At 46.5% G+C, this 9419-nt stretch overlaps 1 long non-coding RNA gene across 1 annotated transcript; it reads right to left on the bottom strand.

Annotated features, from left to right (window-relative positions):
* Window positions 1–418: 418 nt before the first annotated feature.
* LOC121935125 lies at window positions 419–9109 on the bottom strand. The gene is made up of 3 exons (XR_006104735.1): window positions 8634–9109; window positions 7662–7759; window positions 419–1113 (listed from the first exon to the last, which is right to left on the bottom strand). It is a non-coding gene; the product is annotated as an uncharacterized LOC121935125 (long non-coding RNA).
* Between the last annotated feature and the right edge of the window lie 310 nt (window positions 9110–9419).

The raw sequence follows: 9419 nt of genomic DNA on the forward strand, positions 1-9419 counted from the left end.
AGGTCTTTAAACAGAGATTAGATGGGCATCTTTCAGGAGTGGTTTGACGATGTCTTCTTTCCAACTTGAATATTCTATACTTTACCTTTGAATCTAGTGCTAACTAGAGCAGACTCACTCAATAAACTGCTGAATGTGAAGTCGACGCATAGGTAAAATACATATGATTTAATGGCTCTCCTCTAGTCAGGACTAACAATAGGGATGTGGCCCACATGGAAAGGTTACACTCATGCACAAAAGCATGCACTGGATATTCCCATTATGCAACAGCCAAAAGAGTGCAGCCGTGTGTGTGTGTGTGTGTGTTATGAGGGTATCGGACACCAAAAGGATTTGGGTCAATATTAATAATAATCCCTTTGGCTCTATTTTTGGACGCCGGGTGACGGCTGGAGCGCTAAAGGGTATTAGCAGCCCTTGTCTCTCCAAGTTTGCTAACTGACAGGAAACTGATCTCATTTCCAGGTGTTCCACGCCAAAACGTGACAGTCTGCCAATTTTAACCAGGGACCGGTTCCCGTGACACAATGTTCTGTCTCTGAACTCCACAGTACTTTGGTTCCCATCCCAAAAAGACATTGCAGTCGCTGGAAGGCAAGAAAGGAAGACGGGAACGTAAGTCTGTCCTGGCAGGAGGAGAGGAACGAAAAGCCATGGCGGATTCATTATGGGTTGAAACATTCTCCAGATAAGCCTTCACAGCCGAAAGGTGCTTTTGGGGTGAGACGCCAGCGAGATTGGCAGATAAGAGTGTAGGGACCACATTTCACATTTATTTTTTTCCTATGCAAAGTGCTAAAGGGATTGCAATGCAACACCCAGAATCCTCCACCTGGTTCTCCTTATGTTTTTTGTGTTCCCTTTCTTTCCAAGCTTGGCACACGCTGCAGTGGTCTGGTCTCCTCCAAGTTCCTCCCAGACTCCATTTGAAACCACCTTCTGTGTTATAAATCTAAATATCCGCTGGCCCAGGCTGTGGTGACATTTACAAAAAGGCTTTTAATGAGGATCCTGCTTCGTTGGAAAATACAAATGCTCAGAGCGCTCTCGGCATCCCCGGCATCTCCAAGATCCAAAACCCTCCGGAGCACCTCAGGTGCAGGAAAACCTCTGCAAGGCAGCCAAAGATTTTACGACATTTAATTTTCAGGGATTTGCCCTCCTGTAAGTCTATACGTATATATCAAAAATATGCAGGGGATTAGATCTAATCCTTCGTGCGCAGAACAGGTCCTCTGGCTGCAATACATTAAATGAACAAAATGCAGCCAGCATCACTCCTGAAAAACACTCCACTTGGCAAAGGGGTCTCAGGCTGGACTCCTTGTTGTTGTGCACCTTAAGTCATTTCCAACTCATGGCGGCCCTATGGCAAACCTATCATGGGGTTTCCTTGACATGATTTGTTCCGTTTGGAGAAGCAGGATAGAAATAAATAATAATAATAATAATAATAATAATAATAATTATTATTATTATTATTATTATTATTCCTCTGGGGCTGAGAGCATGTGGCTTTCCCAAAGGCACCCAGTGGGTTTCCATGGCCATGCTTGGACTCGAACCCTAGTCTCCAGAGTCCTAGTCCAATACTCAAACCACTATGCCACCCTGCCTCACATTATGCCTCGTCACGTTGGTCTCTTATTCATGTCTAAGTTCCCCTGTGGAAGTTGTAGGGCATTTTTGTCTGATGTGGGACAGATACATTCAGCCCAAGGACATGGAGACATGGAGAGGGCCATTACACATGAATGCTCTTGGCAAGAAGGTTCCAAATGTCTGTCATGCGCACCTGGCTTTGCATTCAGTTGCACATTTGGTGCCTTGGTTCAGTCGGGCAAATATGTTTTTTAATACCTATCTGTTTTAATATTGTAGTAACTTAATTCCTTTTTAATTGTGCTTATTTCTATGTTTTTAATTGTACTGGTTTTTTTAATGTTGTGAAGCGGCTCTTAGTTCCAGTTCGGGGAAAAGAGCGGGATACAAATAAATATAATCTCTGGTTTTTCTTCGCGAACGAAGACTCAGGAATAATAGTAATAATAATAATAATAATAATAATAGTTGTTTGACACCAGGAGGACTTCTCCACGATTGGGCAAGCTCCCAGAGAGATTGTGTATTTAGAAGGCCACCATTTCATAATAATTTAATATCTGCAGAAATAATATGTGCACATAAGGTGTGTGATGTATATCCATAACAATGAGCATGTGAAAGCACAATGCACATGCATGTGCAATGGCACTGCAATGGCCGCACAACTCTGATTCCACAATCATGAACTGAATGCGGTCGTTCTTTGTCAGACAAAAGCATCCAAGCCCTTCCCTAGGAGAAACTGCGCATTAAAGCGTTGTTGTTTGAGCGTTGGACTATGACTCTGGAGACCAGGGTTCAAATCCCAGCTTGGCCCTGGAAACCCACAATGTGTCCCTGGACAAGTCACACTCTCTCAGCCTCAAGGGAAGGCAATGACAAGAAGAAACTTGTCAAGAAAACCCTGTGATAGCTTCACCTTTGGGTTGCCATAAGTCTGAAATGACTTGAAAGTACGCAACAACAGCAGCAGCAGCAGGATTTTTATCAGCGCACACAGCCCAAGTTCCCCAAACCAAGAACAGTTGCTTGTTGTGGGGAAACCCACACCGCAAAATTGTTCCATGCTTTGGTTCCTAGCAGCAAACGGGGGCTTTTCTGGTTTCGATTTAAGGACGCTCCCTTCCTCTCCCGCCCCAGATGTCTTCTGTTCTCCTTCCGAAACTTCGCCCTTGCCTCCTCCTCTCTGCGTTTTTTATTGTTGGCACAGTTCTGTCCTGGGTTTCTAACTGACATTTACATTACTCTGCAAACAACAAATCAATATTTATGGATTGCGGGTCCAAAGCATGCGCCAAAGGAGGAGTTGGGATGGGATGCTGTTTCCCAGCAAAGGGGGCCAAGGCCAAGGCTAATGAGGAACAGAGGCTCCATCCCAAAAGCCAGGCTCTGCTCAGCAAGGGCTGCCTTTGCCCTTAGTCATTTGGCACAGTGTGTTGCATGCGCTTTGTTCCTTATCACTTTCCCACCAATAGCGCTGAGCAGGAGAGATATCAAGCTGGCTCTCTCTGGCCAAGCAAACTCAGAAACCATTTGCATTCCTGTCTCGGAAAGGAGAGAAGGACCCCACAACTGGGCTGGACTCCTGCTTTTGGTGTTTTACCAAGGCATACCTGACCCCATAGGCTTGCAGCGGTTCTCAACCTGTGGGTTGCAACCCCGTTGGGGACTGAATGACCCTTTCATTAGGGTTGCCTAAAACCATCGGAAAACACATATTTCTGATGGTCTTAGGAACCGAGACAGAAATAATGTTATGGTTAGGGGTCACCGAAACATGAGGGACTGTATTAAAGGGTCGTGGCACTAGGAAGGTTGAGAATCATTGCCATAGAGCCAGCGCGACTTGCTGGTTTGAGCATTGGACTATGATTCTGGAGACCAGGGTTTGAATCTCCGCTTGGCCATGATATTCCACCTTGGCCAAATCAAAGAAAACCCCTTAGGAAGGAACCTATGGGTCAGTATGAGATGGAAATGACTTAAAGGCAAACAACAAACACAACAACATGACTCCATTGGAAACGGTTGGATATTTTTGTTCAGTGCAGAATATCTGCATTGAATGCAAGGTCAAAGAATTGTGCATCTGATGCTGTTATGCCTACATAAAGAAGTGCATGCCGATGCAGGTGCAGGCACCTTCAGTTGTGCAAAATCGCCATTCAACACCAGGCTTTTGTAGCACAACCAATGCTCAGCTCTGCATGTGGAGATTTAAGCTTCAAGACCCTAATGTCAGAATTCAACCAGCACATGTTTGGTGGTCACACAACAACAACAACAACAACAACAACAACAACAACAACACATTTTGCTTAAGAAAACTTTAAGAAATGCATGGGGTTGCCATAGGTTGACAGGCAAATTGAGGGCATGCATACGCATACAAACACAATCTGGCCACCAGCCATGCCGACTGGTGGATTCTGGGAATTACCCCCCCCCCAAATGCATCACTTTTCTGCCAAGGGGTTGGAGTCCAAAGATGCAGTGTTTCCAACTGGGCACACACAAATGCACACACACATATACATACACACAGAACGAGAGCTTGTGGCAGCAAGTCATGTGGTGGAGAGAGAAAAATATCTGAGGGCATTAAACAAGAGGCGCAAGGAGGAGGGAGCAGAGATGCTGCCGTTGCTTTTGAAGTCCTTTTATTCCCCATTTTATGAGGCCAAAACTGAGGATGAAACTCCAATGACACGAAGAGATAATCCCCCCCATTCAGCCCTGAAAGGATTATTCTAATTACTTTGATTATTAAAAGATCAGACAGGGCCTTTCTTCCCTGCCCAGACCTCCTCCCACCCCATGCGCACACCCATGCGCACACACACACACTCACAAAAGCCTAAAAGCAAAGCCAGCCTTAAAAGAGGGAATCTGCAAATGGGGGGGTTGGAGGAAACCTTAAATAAACAGGAGCAACCTTGCTTTGCAGCCAACATGGGCATCCTTGGTGTGGACCACAAAGCAGTTGGGGGTTTTTTTTGGGGGGGGGGGGGGGGGGGGGGTCTAGGGCTTTTGTGAGCTCATGAATAAGGGGCTAAATACCTCCCTGAATCCAGAGCTCTCCTGGCTTCTCAAGCGTGAGGCCTTTGGCCTTTTGAGATGCAAATGGAGAGACCCCCTTCCTTTGTCTCCTGGGGAAGATGGGGGTCTCAAGGCCCCAAGGAGGGGATGGGATTGGATTGTTCTCCTTCTAGTCCTCCTGGGGGGGCAAAGTGGGGGACGCAAGCCCAGCTGGCCTCCTCTTGGCCCACTCCTGGCCTCTATTCACAAGATGTCCCCAGCATCCGTCCATCCACCCACCGCTCCGTCTGTTTGGATGCTTCATTTGCACACCAGTCTCATTAGGTGTAAACCACCAATTAATTCCCTTTTGTCCCTATTAAACGGCCGATTCCTCAACATTTGGGGGCTGACAATGGAAGGACCAGCGAAGAGTGCCAAGCCCTCCAAAGCCAGCCTCCATCCGTTGGACATTAAAAGGGAGCAAAGAGGAGAGGGCCAGCGATGATGGGGAGGTTTTCCAAAAAAAAGGCCAGGGAAGGAGGCAGCCGTCCAGCCAGGCCTTTCCTCCAATCCGTCAGTCAAGCAAAAGCACTTTATGCCATGGACACCATTCCTGGAGAAGCCAAGGTCCGCTTGTTCCAAAATTCATTGGACAGAAGTCCCCCTGGCCAAGCAGAGGGACATTTGTCTCCAATAAATATATCCAGGGGTAGCTGTCTAGGTCATATAGCAAAGTACCAAAGTGGTTCTCAAAGGCAGTAGCATTTTGTCTTCCGAATGGAATTTATTCCCTGGACTGAATCTCCCAGTATCCACATGGCCAGGAGAAGGAAAGGCCCACCTGCATGAATACCTTTCCATGAACTGAGGACAACAGCCACAACATCTGGACCAAATGCAGACCTATGATGAACATCATCAATTTCCCCCCACCTTTTAAACACCTTTGCCTGATGAAGAAGCCAGTGGAGGCTTGAAACTTTGCAATACATATAATGTGCGTTTTTCTTGCCACCATAAAGGTATCACTGTTTTGTGGATTTTGGATGATCCTGTATTTTTCTCCAATGTACAACGCTAACCAACCTGGTCTGGTTTGAGCCTTGGACTATGATTCTGGAGAGAAGGAGATCACTCCATGCATCTGAGGACGGAGACCAAGTCTACTTGGCCTTGGGGACAGTTGAAAGGGAACAAAATGAAACGGCGGAGATAAGAGGCCCTTCCCAGCAGGCTTTGGGGATGCCATGTTCTCTTATAAGATATCCAGGAGATGGAGTTCCCACTCTCCACTTGCATTTGGAAATGGTTGTTTCCAAAGGACAGAGTCCAGTTTCCCTTTGCTATTTGGAAGAGCAAAGGCAGGAGCAGGAGCATCAGGCGGCTCTGTGTCAGTGGAGTGGTGAACATCAATGCTACATTGCTGGAATGACACCCATTTGTGCAGCCAAGTGTGCAAGCACATGCGCCTGTGTTTTCACAACCTTGAACTGCACCGCTCCCCTAGGGAAACCTACCCAAATGCACCAACAGGATGCTAGCTAATTAGAAACAACTGCCTCCTGAGTTGCACTTTACACCAAGGTCTGTTGCAAAAAACGTACAAGTCTTAAATACTAAGGGGCAAGTATTGATGTATAGAAAAGAACAGGGGAAGATACAGTCAGATTTTAAGGCAAGAAAGCAGCAATGATTCCGTCTTTGTGGACTGTGAAATGGAAGCCTTCCATCAGCTTCAGAGCAAGGGCTTTTCTCTGGGCAAAGAGATGGAGGAGGAAAGAGAGATTTGCTGGTGATATATTGAGCCTGACAGAGCCAGCTGTGCAAGAGATGGAAAGGTGCAGGAACCACAGTCTTGGGTTTCCGATCAATGTACCGCCATCAACGGCTAAGTACCCATTTAAGCCTCCTTTTTAAGTGGAACGGAGCAAGGGGGGTTGGGAGGGGGCCATCATAACTCATAAAAAACCCCAGAGCTTCAATGACAAGGAATCAAAATGGATTTGAACAAGCTCTTTGAGGACAGAGAGCAGAGTCCGTCTTGGATGCATGTTCCTCCTCACTCCCCTGCAGCCTTTTGCCCTTCACGCTTTGATTCATCCCAGCTTTTCCAAAGGTGCTGACCAGGGAAAAAAGAGTTGAATTTATGATCCATCTAAACCCACCTTCCCTTTTCTGCCATTTCAAAGGCCTTCCTGGGCAGCTTTTCAGAACTCTATGTGGCTCCTTCCTTCCTATTGTGTGCTCCTTAGAGATGCTTTTCATTCTCTGAGATGCTTTGAAGCAAAGCAGGAGAGATGATGATGATGCGGTATGAAAATAACGTTGGGAGCAGCACCTATTTGCACTCAGCATCTTAAAAACAGCTTTGGTTTTTCAATGGGTCTACCTGCCAAGGATGGGGCTGGGGGGCATCTCTGCCCTTGCGTTGAAGGCAGCCAACAAGGTCATCCTTGTTTAAAGAATTGGACCAAGAAGGAATCATAATAAAGGTGGCTGGTGGTGATGATGATTCCCAGTTTCACAGACTGGCTGGAGTTTTGGACTATCAGTCCTCCAAGAATCCACAAAAATCTATCCAAGAAACATGATGATTCAAGGATCTAGGAATCAGTCAGTGAGGTATCACCGGGTAATGTGCCATGTGTACCATCATCATAGTTTTAGATTTAGATTTTACCGAGTGCGATTTTGTACCATCAATGATTAAGGTTCTGTCCAAGAAGGTAGGAATCAGTGCGGTCTCATCAGAAAATGTGGCACGTAGCTCCTCCACCATCACCATTACTAGTATGAGTACTGACCCACTTACCTACTCTGGGCATTCAAGGGGGAAAATATAGGCCTGCATGCCATTGGTGGCCCCAAATGTCGTGGAACCGGTGCTCCCATGGGGTTTGCCTATGTGTTGACTCACTATTTTAACAATAGAGTCAATGGGTTTACATGAGCCAGGGATCACCAATAGGATTGAGGTCACGATAAGCATTCATACAACAGTCAAAATCCATGAGTAGTTGAGTGGCACTTACCTTGAGGAGTCCAAGGTCCAACGCACCTTTTCTGAGGTAGCAAGGCTTGGGTTCCCATCCGCCTCCAGTTTAAAAAGGCCAGATCCGGTTGTCAGTTCCTATTAGAGCAGGAGATCAATTAAACCAAAGGAATTTGCATAAATGTTGACCTACCATGTCCCCACCGATTCAATGAATTCACTCTAGTTACAAATAATAACAGGGTTCAGGCCAATCTGTTTGCAAAGGAGGGAAATTACCAACCGAAACAAGTGTTCTCCTCCTAATAACTGATTATTATCCAATTAAAACGGGTGAAGTCCAGGAGCAAAGGCTAAGGCTGCCAGGCTAGTTTAGCAGAAACCACATGCCAGCCCATGCCCTTGTTGGAAATCGCATAATTGCACAATTGCTCTTGTGGACACAACATCCTGCCAGTGACTCACAGGTATGTCAATGCAGCTTATGGATTGTTTTGGGTGGGAGCAGAGGACTATTCTCTTGCCCGCCATCAGTTGGGCACATATGCAACTGTATAGTTGTACATTTTTGTCTGATGCGGAACAGCTGTATTCCATTTAAAGTTGCATAAGCAGAATTATAGAGGGGGAGTGCCATTGTGCACACCATGTGTCACATGTCAGTGCACAACACACAGCATGCATTGGCACACTTTGTGCAATGTTGCAATTCTCTAACAAGGCAGCAATGCACAACTCCTGCACTCCTATGTGCAAAATGTTACCCACCGACTCACCAAGGCAGGCTGCCAGACAGAGTTTGCGATACAATTACAGTCACATATCTTAGCAAGGACTTCATCAGGAAGTTTTGGGGTTCATCTCTCCCCCAAAATGATCCCAGGGAGCCCTCCTCCTTCTCATGGGTGGCACCATCAACGCAAGGCTTCTCTGCAGCCAAGCTAGCAATCCCACACGGCGCCCGTCACCAGGGACCCTGTGCCCTTTAGTGCCCCGTCCTCCTTTGACTCACCGTATGCTCTGTTGCAGCCGTGGCACCTCTTTCGTTGCCGCCATCTCCTCCGCCGCGTCTCCCAAGCAGATGGCAGTCGGTGGCATGGAGAATGCCATCAGCTGCTGTTATTTCTTGCTGATGCCACGGAGTGTAACATCTTGTCGGCCTCCCCACTTTCCTGTCATCTGTTCCGTCGCTGCATCCCACCAGTTTTAATTACTGTAATTGAGTTATAATGAGTGATTGCGCGTTGTCATTGTCTGCAATGGCAGGAGGAAATTTCAGCGCATTACACACACTGTCTAGCAAACTGGAGGTTGTCGATATTTTGTGTGGCAGAACTCAACGGAAGGTGGTCCAAGGATCCATCTGCTTCTTTCCTGGTTGGAGAAGGGGTGCTTCAAATGCAAGAAAGGAAGGTGCCCATTGCTCACCTGGACCTGATTCCCACTACTTTTGAAACCGGATTGCAAATTGGTTTGAACTGGCTCAAATGACCTTGTTCCCACTTGAACCAAATTTTTCAGAGAGGGGAGCCATGCACTAGACCAATTTAACCCGTGTCTTTTTGATGCTGATTTTTTTCCGTGTCTTTTTGGATAAATCGATTCCACACAAGAGTGAACCAGATGTGGATCGGAATCGATTAAAATTTGCCCTTCGGCTGGTCAGAGCAGGTACATTTTGAGCCGATTCATTGGTAAATGTGAACCACAGGTGGGTTATTTTACAGGGAAAAATGCGATTGGGGGAAATGTAGTGCGAACCACGTTCCGCTGTCGAATCGATCCATCGATTTGGATT

Source organism: Sceloporus undulatus, chromosome 6, assembly GCF_019175285.1.
Source record: "Sceloporus undulatus isolate JIND9_A2432 ecotype Alabama chromosome 6, SceUnd_v1.1, whole genome shotgun sequence".
Taxonomy (NCBI): Eukaryota; Metazoa; Chordata; class Lepidosauria; order Squamata; family Phrynosomatidae; genus Sceloporus; species Sceloporus undulatus.